Below are 9,246 nucleotides of genomic sequence, written 5' to 3'. Positions count from 1 at the left end.
AACAAAGGGGAGGGGAAAAAAAGGATTTTTGGGGGAAAAAAAAAAAAGAAAGAAAAAAACAAGGAAATTGCCTTTTTTTAACCTTTTTTTCTTTCTTTTTCTTTGTTTTGTTGAATAAATCACCTTGGAACCAGCAGCAAATTAGCCCCTGCCTTCCTGGTGCCTTCCTCGGCAGCACTCGGCGTGCCACGGCCGAGGCTTTTGGCTTCCCGTGAGATTTAAACTCAGCTTTTCCAGTGCGGGATTTAATCCCAGTTTTTCCAGTAGGGGATTTCATCCCAGTTTTTTTTTTCCAGTGGGGGGGATGCCGAGGAGTCAAGTTCCACTGTGGCTCCATCCTCGCATACCCAACCCAGCGGTGGGAACCGGCTCTCACCCCAGCACCCAGAAACCACCTTTAAAATGTGTCTTTCCCCCCCCCATCCCCACCCCCCGTTTTTTCCCCTCCTATTATTTATATTTTTTTTCCTTCTTTTCGTTCTTTGGTTTTTTTTTTTCTGTTTTGAAATCGAAAAAAGCGTTTTTCCTTCTGGAAAGCTCTCGGGGTTGACTTCTTTGCTCAGCAAAACGAACCACGCACCCGTGTTTTTGGTCGCATCCCACCCCCCTCCTCCCTTTATCCCCACCTCCTGTCCTCATCCCTCCCGGCATGCGTCAAGTCCCAGTCCCCACGCCGGGATGCGGGGTTGGTTTCTCCCGCGTTGCTCCCAGGAGGATAATCAGAGCTCGTTAATTCTCCTGCCTAATTTCGCTCCTCCCCAGACAAAGCCTATCCCGGGGAGTGACTTCACCTGGGGGCTCACCCACTCGCAGCGCTGCCCCTTCGCTGTTTGTAAGAAGAAACGAAACGAATCCAATCAATCCCTTTGGAAACAAACGAAGGAAAAGAGGGAAGGGGGGGAAAAAAAACAACCCAACCAAAACTATTCCAAGATCTTGTTCTTTTTAATTGTTTCATACAAAAAAAAACCCCAACAAAACCCTCTCCATTAAACTTGTACATAGCAAAAGGATTAATAAATTAGTTTACTGTTTCTACGATGTTATTGCGGCAGTCTGGTGCAGTCCCCACTGGCTGGAAGCAGGGAAACATGACCCCCGTTGTCAAACAGGGTAGGAAAGATGAGCCAGGGAGCTCCAGGCCACTCAGTCTCACCTCTGTGCCCAGTAATGATGGAGCAGATCCTCCTGAAGGCACTACTGAGACAGGAGAAGAGTGAAGAGGTGATTGGGTGCAACCAGCATGGCTTCACCAAGGGCAAATCCTGCCTGACAGAGCTGGTGGCCTTCTAGGGACAGGTCACAACATGAACAGGTGAGGGGTGAGCAACTGATGGCATTGACCTGGGTCTGAGCAAGGCCTTTGACACTGTCCCACACCACATCCTGGGCTCCAGGCTGGTGGCACATGGGTTTGATGGGTGCAGCATGAGATGGACACAGAACTGGCTTGGTGGCTGCACCCAAAGAGTGGCTGCCAATGGCTCCATGGCCAAGTGGAGGCCAGGGACAAGCAGAGTCCCTCAGGGGTCAGTCCTGGCACCAGTCTTGTTCAACATCTCTGTGGGTGCCATGGACAGAGGCACTGAGTGCAGCCTCAGCAAGTTTGCTGAGCACACCAAGCTGTGTGGTGCAGCAGCCAGGCTGGAGGGCAGGGATGCATCCAGAGGGAGCTGCACAGGCTGCAGAGGTGGGCACAAGCCAAGCTCAGGAGGTTCAGCAAGAGCAAGGGCAAGGTCCTGCAGCTGGGTGGAGGCAATGCCAAGCAGAAATGCAGGCTGGGCAGTGAGTGGCTGGAGAGCAGCCCTGAGGAGAGGGACTTGGGGGTGCTGCTGGAGGAGAAGCTCAGCAGGAGCCAGCAGTGTGCACTTGCAGCCCAGAAAGCCAAGCAGAGCCTGGGCTGCAGCAGCAGAAGTGTGGCCAGCAGGGCCAGGGAGGGGATTCTCCCCCTCTGCTGTGCTCTGCTGAGACCCCACCTGGAGTACTGCATCCAGTTCTGGAGCCTCTATTCCAAGAGGGCTGTGGAGATGCTGGAGAGTGTCCAGAGCAGGGCCAGGAGGATGCTGAGAGGGCTGCAGCAGCTCTGCTGTGAGCACAGACTGAAAGAGTTGGGGCTGTGCAGGCTGCAGAAGAGGAGGCTCCCAGGTGACCTTCTTGTGGCCTTCCAGGATCTGAAGGGGGCTCCAAAAAAGCTGGGGAGGGACTTTTGAGGCTGTGAGGGAGTGGCAGGAGTGGGGGGAATGGAGCAAAGCTGGAGGTGGGGAGCTTGAGAGTGGAGGTGAGGAGGAAGTTGTTGAGCAGGAGAGTGGTGAGAGGCTGGACTGGGTTGCCCAGGGAGGTGGTTGAGGCCCCATGGCTGGAGGTGTTTGAGGCCAGGCTGTGTGAGGCTGTGTGCAGCCTGCTCTAGGGTAGGGTGTCCCTGGGCATGGCAGGGGGGTTGGAACTGGCTGATCCTTGTGGTCCCTTCCAACCCTGAGTGACTCTCTGAGTCTCTGACTCTACCTAGCAGAAGGGTTAACAGTTTACTGCTTCTACGATGCTATTGTGACTGGCGACTGTCACTTGGGTCAATGTTTGTAGGGCAGGACCCTGCTGCACCCCTCTTCTGCTGTGAGGGGAAGAAATTGCCCTGCTCAGATGGATTTGGGGGGGGGGGGGAGAAAGGAGATTTTGGTAAATGTACATAGTTGGGTAGAAACCTCCCCTTCAGTGAGGTGTTGCAGAGCTCTCCAGGGGTTCGTGCCATGGCACAGAGACTCAGAGCGGTTTGGGTTAGAAGAGATCTCCAAAGGTCCTCTAGCCCAACCCCCTGCAGTGAGCAGAGACATCTTCACCTAGAGCATGTTCCTCAAAGCCCCATCCAACCTCATCTGGAACACTTCCAGGGATGGGGGCATCTACAACTTCTCTGGGCAACTTTTGCCAGGACCTCACCACTCTCAGCATAACAAAATGTCTTCGTTGCACCTAGTCTGAATCTCTCCTCTGTTACTTTCAAACCATCACCCTTTCTCCTACTACTACACACCCTTGTACAAAGTCCCTCTCCACCTTTTTGTATCACCACTTTGGCAACTGAAGTGCCACAGCAGAGTCTCCTTGGAGTCTTCTCTTCTCTGGGCTGAACAACCCCAACTCTCAGCCTGCCCTCAGCAGAGGTGCTTCAGCCATCAGACCATTTCTGGGGCCTCCTTTGGACCTGTTCCAACAGGTCCATGTCTCTTGTGCTGAGGAGCCCAGAGCTGGATGCAGCACTGCATATGAGCTGTCAGCAGTGGAGAGCAGAGGGACAGAATCCCCTCCCTTGACCTGCTGTCCATGCTGGTTTGGATGCAGTCCGGGGTACAGTTGGCTTCTAGGCTGCAGGTGTACATTGCTGCCTCCTGTCCACCTTTTCACCACCACTACCCCCACATCCTAATCCACAGGCTGGCTTCTAGGCTGCAGGTGTACATTGCTGCCTCCTGTCCAGCTTTTCACCACCACTACCCCCACATCCTAATCCACAGGCTGGCTTCTAGGCTGCAGGTGTACACTGCTGCCTCCTGTCCAGCTTTTCACCACCACTACCCCCACATCCTAATCCACAGGCTGGCTTCTAGGCTGCAGGTGTACACTGCTGCCTCCTGTCCAGCTTTTCACCACCACTACCCCCACATCCTAATCCACAGGCTGGCTTCTAGGCTGCAGGTGTACACTGCTGCCTCCTGTCCAGCTTTTCACCACCACTACCCCCACATCCTAATCCACAGATTGGTTTCTGGGCTGCAGGTGTACACTGCTGCCTCCTGTCCAGCTTCTCACCACCACTACCCCCACATCCTAATCCACAGGTTGGCTTCTAGGCTGCAGGTGTACATTGCTGCCTCCTGTCCAGCTTCTCACCACCACTACCCCCACATCCTAATCCACAGGCTGGTTTCTGGGCTGCAGGTGTACACTGCTGCCTCCTGTCCAGCTTCTCACCACCACTACCCCCACATCCTAATCCACAGGTTGGTTTCTGGGCTGCAGGTGTACACTGCTGCCTCCTGTCCAGCTTCTCACCACCACTACCCCCACATCCTAATCCACAGGCTGGTTTCTGGGCTGCAGGTGTACACTGCTGCCTCCTGTCCAGCTTTTCACCACCACTACCCCCACATCCTAATCCACAGTCTGGCTTCTAGGCTGCAGGTGTACACTGCTGCCTCCTGTCCAGCTTTTCACCCACCACTACCCCCACATCCTAATCCACAGTCTGGCTTCTAGGCTGCAGGTGTACATTGCTGCCTCCTGTCCAGCTTTTCACCCACCACTACCCCCACATCCTAATCCACAGGCTGGCTTCTGGGCTGCAGGTGTACACTGCTGCCTCCTGTCCAGCTTTTCACCCACCACTACCCCCAGCTTGGACTGATAGCAGAGGTGGCCCTGACCTAGGTGCAGGACCTTGCATTTGGCCTTGCTGAACCTCAGGAGGTTCACAAAGTCCCACTTTTCCAGCTTGTCCTGGTCCTTCTGGATGACATCCCATTCCTCAGGCATGTCAGCTTCATCACTCAGTGTCATCTACAAACTTGCTGAGTGTGCATTCAACCCCACATGCCAAAATTTGGGTGGATCAGGAGATTACATTGAGGGGAAGAAGGGGGGGTTAGGGCTTAAGAAGGGGAATTTCTGCTCAGTTCCACTGCTACCCAGAACCCCTTTCCATAGGCATAATGAAGTCTCCAGTGCCAACAGCCCTCCAGCACCCACAGTCCCAATGGAAATGTGAGGGTTCAGCCCTCTGAAGAGATCACAGCATCCCCAGTTGAGTCTGTTTGCAAGCTGCATTCCCACTGTGCCACAGGTAACAAACCAGCTCCAGGCAGCCAGGTGACTGCTGCTGCTTTTTTTGGCAGGCAGTTGGCAATTCAAAACTTAACTGCAGGAGACTTTAACTTTGGTGCCTTGGGACCAGAGGTCTTCAAGGTCCACTGTGGGATGAGCTTCAGGTATGGAGCCTGCCAGCTCCATGCAGAAACTCAAGGGATTGCATCAGTTTGGTGTTCTCAGGGCAGGCAGTTTTTAGAAGGGTGTTTTATTCCCCCTCTTCTCTCCCAGCCCAGCAAGGCACCACCTCACTCTCTCCTTTTTTAGCCCCTTCTTTTTTTTCCCTTTCCCTTTTCTAGTTCTTCTTTCACCTGAAAATCAATGGGAAAAAAAAGTAAAGTAATTCTTTTTCTTTGTTCTTTTCTTTTTGGGTGGGAGGGGGATCAAAAGGCAACTTTTCAGCTTGGAGGACTCTGGAAAGCAAAACTTCACAGAGTCCACCCCACCCAGGGCAGGACACTAATCAAAACCTCACCAGGTCTGGCATTTATTGACCACTCTCTGCAGCTTCCAGGTTAAAAAAAAAAACAACATAATAATGATTTAAAACATCAAATCTTGGGTTGTTTTGGGGGAAAACCCAAGGAAAACACAGAGCAGGAGGGAGAGATGCTGCCATGGAAGCTGCCCGAGCTGGACAGACACTGCTATCTAGTGGTGCCTGAAATGATTGCGTGAAGGAGGAGAGGGAAATCTCCGGCTGAAAGGCACAAAGGGAGGCAGGAGGAGTCCACATCCACACCTCCACCTCATGTCAGCACGGTAGCGTTGGAAGAAAGGAAATTCCTTTCGGCTGGAGCACAGCCCTGTGAGGAGAGGCTGAGGGAGCTGGGGGTGTGCAGCCTGCAGCAGAGGAGGCTCAGGGCTGACCTCATTGCTGGCTGCAGCTACCTGAAGGGAGGCTGTAGCCAGGTGGGGTTGGGCTCTGCTGCCAGGCAAGCAGCAACAGAAGAAGGGGACACAGCCTCAAGTTGTGGCAGGGGAGGTCTAGGCTGGATGTTGTTAGGAAGTTCCTGCCAGACAGAGTGATTGGCATTGGAATGGGCTGCCCAGGGAGGTGGTGGAGTCTCTGTGCCTGGAGGTGTTGAAGCCAAGCCTGGCTGAGGCACTTAGTGCCATGGTCTGGTTGCTTGGCCAGGGCTGGGTGCTAGGTTGGACTGGAGGAGCTTGGAGGTCTCTTCCATCCTGGTTGATTCTGTGATTCTCTGAAGCCATAGAAGGGGAAGGGTTTGAGCTGATGAATCAGGATCACAGCAGCACCAACACCACCCTCCTCCAAGCCCAAGCTCAAGAGGTTGGCAAACCTGCTTTCCATAATGCAGAATCCCATGGGAGTGGAGGTTGGAAGGCACAGCTGGAGGTCATCTAGTCCAACTCCCCACTAAAGCAGGGCTGCCCAGAGCAGGCTGCCCAGGATTGCCAAGTCCAAGAAGGTTTGGAGTCTCTCCAGAGGAGACTCTGGGCAGCCTGGTCCAAGGCTCCACACTCTCACAGGAAAGTTTTTCTTCCTTTTCAGGTGGAGTCTCCCCAGTTCCAGTTTGTACCTGTTGGCTATGGGCCTGCCACTGGGCACCACAGAAAAGAGTCTGGCCCCATTCTTGTGGCCCCTGTTCTTCAGATGTTGATCATCAGTGAGAAGCTACCCCCAGCCTTCTCCAGGCTAAACAGTCCCAGGTCTCTCAGCCTTTCCCCCTCAGAGAGAAGGGTCAGTTCCCTTAGCATCTTCGTAGCCTTTGCTGGCGTCTCCTCAGTAGTTCCCTGCCTCTTTAACAGGGGAACCCAGAACTGGACCTGGGACTCCAGATGTGGCCTTACTAGCACATAGGATAGGGTTACTGCAGGACACCATGGCATCTTGGTCTGGATTAGGAGCAGTGTGGCCAGTAGGACAAGGGAGGTTATTCTGCCCCTGTGCTCAGCACTGCTCAGGCCACACCTTGAGTGCTGTGTCCAGTTCTGGGCTCCTCAGTTCAAGAGAGATGTTGAGGTGCTGGAAGGTGTCCAGAGAAGGGCAACAAAGGTGGTGAGGGCCTGGAACACAGCCCTGTGAGGAGAGGCTGAGGGAGCTGGGGGTGTGCAGCCTGCAGAAGAGGAGGCTCAGGGCAGAGCTCATTGCTGTCTACAACTATACGAAGGGAGGCTGTAGCCAGGTGGGGTTGGGCTCTTCTGCCAGGCAAGCAGCAACAGAACAAGGGGACAGAGTGTCAAGCTGTGCCAGGGGAGGTCTAGGCTGGATGTTAGGAGGAAGTTGTTGTCAGAGAGAGTGATTGGCATTGGAATGGGCTGCCCAGGGAGGTGGTGGAGTTGCTGTGCCTGGAGGTGTTGAAGCCAAGCCTGGCTGAGGCACTTAGTGCCATGGTCTAGTTGATGGGACAGGGCCCAGAGCAGTGCTGAGCACAGAGACAGAATAACCTCCCTTGTCCTGCTGGCCACACTGCTCCTGATACAGAGCCCAGGATGCCATTGGCTCTGCTGCCCACCTGGGCACACTGCTGCCTCATCTTCAGCTCCTCTCTACCAGCACCCCCAGGTCCCTTTCCTCCTGGCTGCTCTCAGCCACTCTGTCCACAGCCTGTAGTGCTGCTCGGGGTTGTTGTGGCCAAAGTGCAGAACCCTGCACTTGACCTTGAGCAAGATCAGATCCTGTCTTGATCCTTGAGGAGCACAGTGAGCTACAGGGCTCCAGCTGGACCCTGCGCCTCCATACCAGGAACAGAGAGGGAGTCTCCAGGGGAACACAGGTTACAAGGACAAAGCAGCAGAGGCTATGAGTTAGTTATCCAGGTATGGACAAAGCAGAGCCTAGGAGTTATCCAGGCAAGGACTAAGCAGAGCCTAGGAGTTATCCAGGCAAGGACTAAGCAGAGCCTAGGAGTTATCCAGGCAAGGACTAAGCAGAGCCTAGGAGTTATCCAGGCAAGGACTAAGCAGAGCCTAGGAGTTATCCAGGCAAGGACTAAGCAGAGCCTAGGAGTTATCCAGGCAAGTTTTCCCTTTATTTCTTATAAAATATACTTTGCATTGCTGCCGTAAAAATTACATTTCACATCTTATAATTTCCCTCCCTCCCCTCCCCCCTTTTTTCTTGCTTTCTTTCTTTTTTTTTTTTTTTTTAAACAATAAAAATAATACTTGGAAGACAGCTGGAAAAAAAAAGAGCTCCAACAGGACCAGAACCCAAATTCACTCGATAGGTTGGCGTCCCCGCTCAGCCGGGGCGCTGGTGGCCCCACGGGGGCATGGCCACAGTGCCAAGTGTCACCCCCCACCACAATACTCCTGCTGATGTCAGTGGAGAGGGAGGTCACCCTGCACTGAATCAACTCGCTGCCAGGGTCTGACTAGCCCTCAACCCAGCAGCAGCACAGGCTGGAGAGGTGAGGGAGCAGCCTCCACTTAATTGGTGCCCAATTAAGAGGTTCCTATATACATGTACATGCTCTGGGAGACAGGTAGGTGGAGAAGGGAGAATCCTCCCAGCTGGATTTACAGGTTGGGGTTATCCTCCCAGCTGGATTTACAGGTTGGGGTTATCCTCCCAGGTGGATTTACAACTTGGGGTTATCCGTGGCTGGAGTTTCTCTTGCTGGGAGAAGTGCAACGGTTGGGAAGCAGCTGCAAGTGAGGTACAAAGGGAAGTAACAGGGAAAGGCCCAAAAAGAGGGCAAAAAAGGAAGGAAAAAAAAAACCAACCCAAACCCAAATAAATCCAGTGCCAAGCAACTGGATAGACATGGTGGAAGCATGCTGGTATCTCTGCAAAAGTAAAAAGGGTTTTCTCTTTTCAAGTGTAAAAAAATTCCCCCATTGAAGGAAAAAAAAACCCCAAACTCTCCTCCAACCCCCACCCCACCCCAAAACACCCCCACAAACAAAAACACCACACACCCTGCACTAGTTTCTCCATTAAAGGTTAAAAAAGGACAGAGAAGAGACACAAGCACAAGGACAATTTGAAGTCAGCACCTTCAGAACAGGACCCGGTGGTGATGTAAAATGCTCCGAGGTGAGGTAATCCCCCACCGGCTCTGCCTCGAAGGGCTGCATGCTCAGGAGGAGGAGGAGGAGGCACAGCAAGGGCACAGGGTGGCTGGAGGGGGGCTGCATCCTCCCTGAGTTTTTTGGTGGTGGGGAGGGATGCTGCAGGCTTGTTCCAAACCCACCTTTTTTTCTTCCTTTTTACCTCTTTTATAACCAAAAAGCGGGAAGTTATTGGCCAATGCCAGCTCCTGCCAGTGGAAATAAAGAACCCTGATCTCTGAGGGCAGGGGCTGCCTGATGCTACACTCTGGTTTCAGGAGGGATGAGCCCCCTGAGGTGATGCTGCATCCTGATGGCTTGCTTCGATTTTTTTTTCTTTTCCTGAGTGATCTGAGCTGGGAGCAGCAG

Source organism: Pogoniulus pusillus, chromosome 7 (genome assembly GCF_015220805.1).
Source record: "Pogoniulus pusillus isolate bPogPus1 chromosome 7, bPogPus1.pri, whole genome shotgun sequence".
NCBI lineage: Eukaryota > Metazoa > Chordata > Aves > Piciformes > Lybiidae > Pogoniulus > Pogoniulus pusillus.
The sequence above is the reverse complement of the archived record's forward strand: the minus strand, read 5'-3'. Positions refer to the sequence as shown.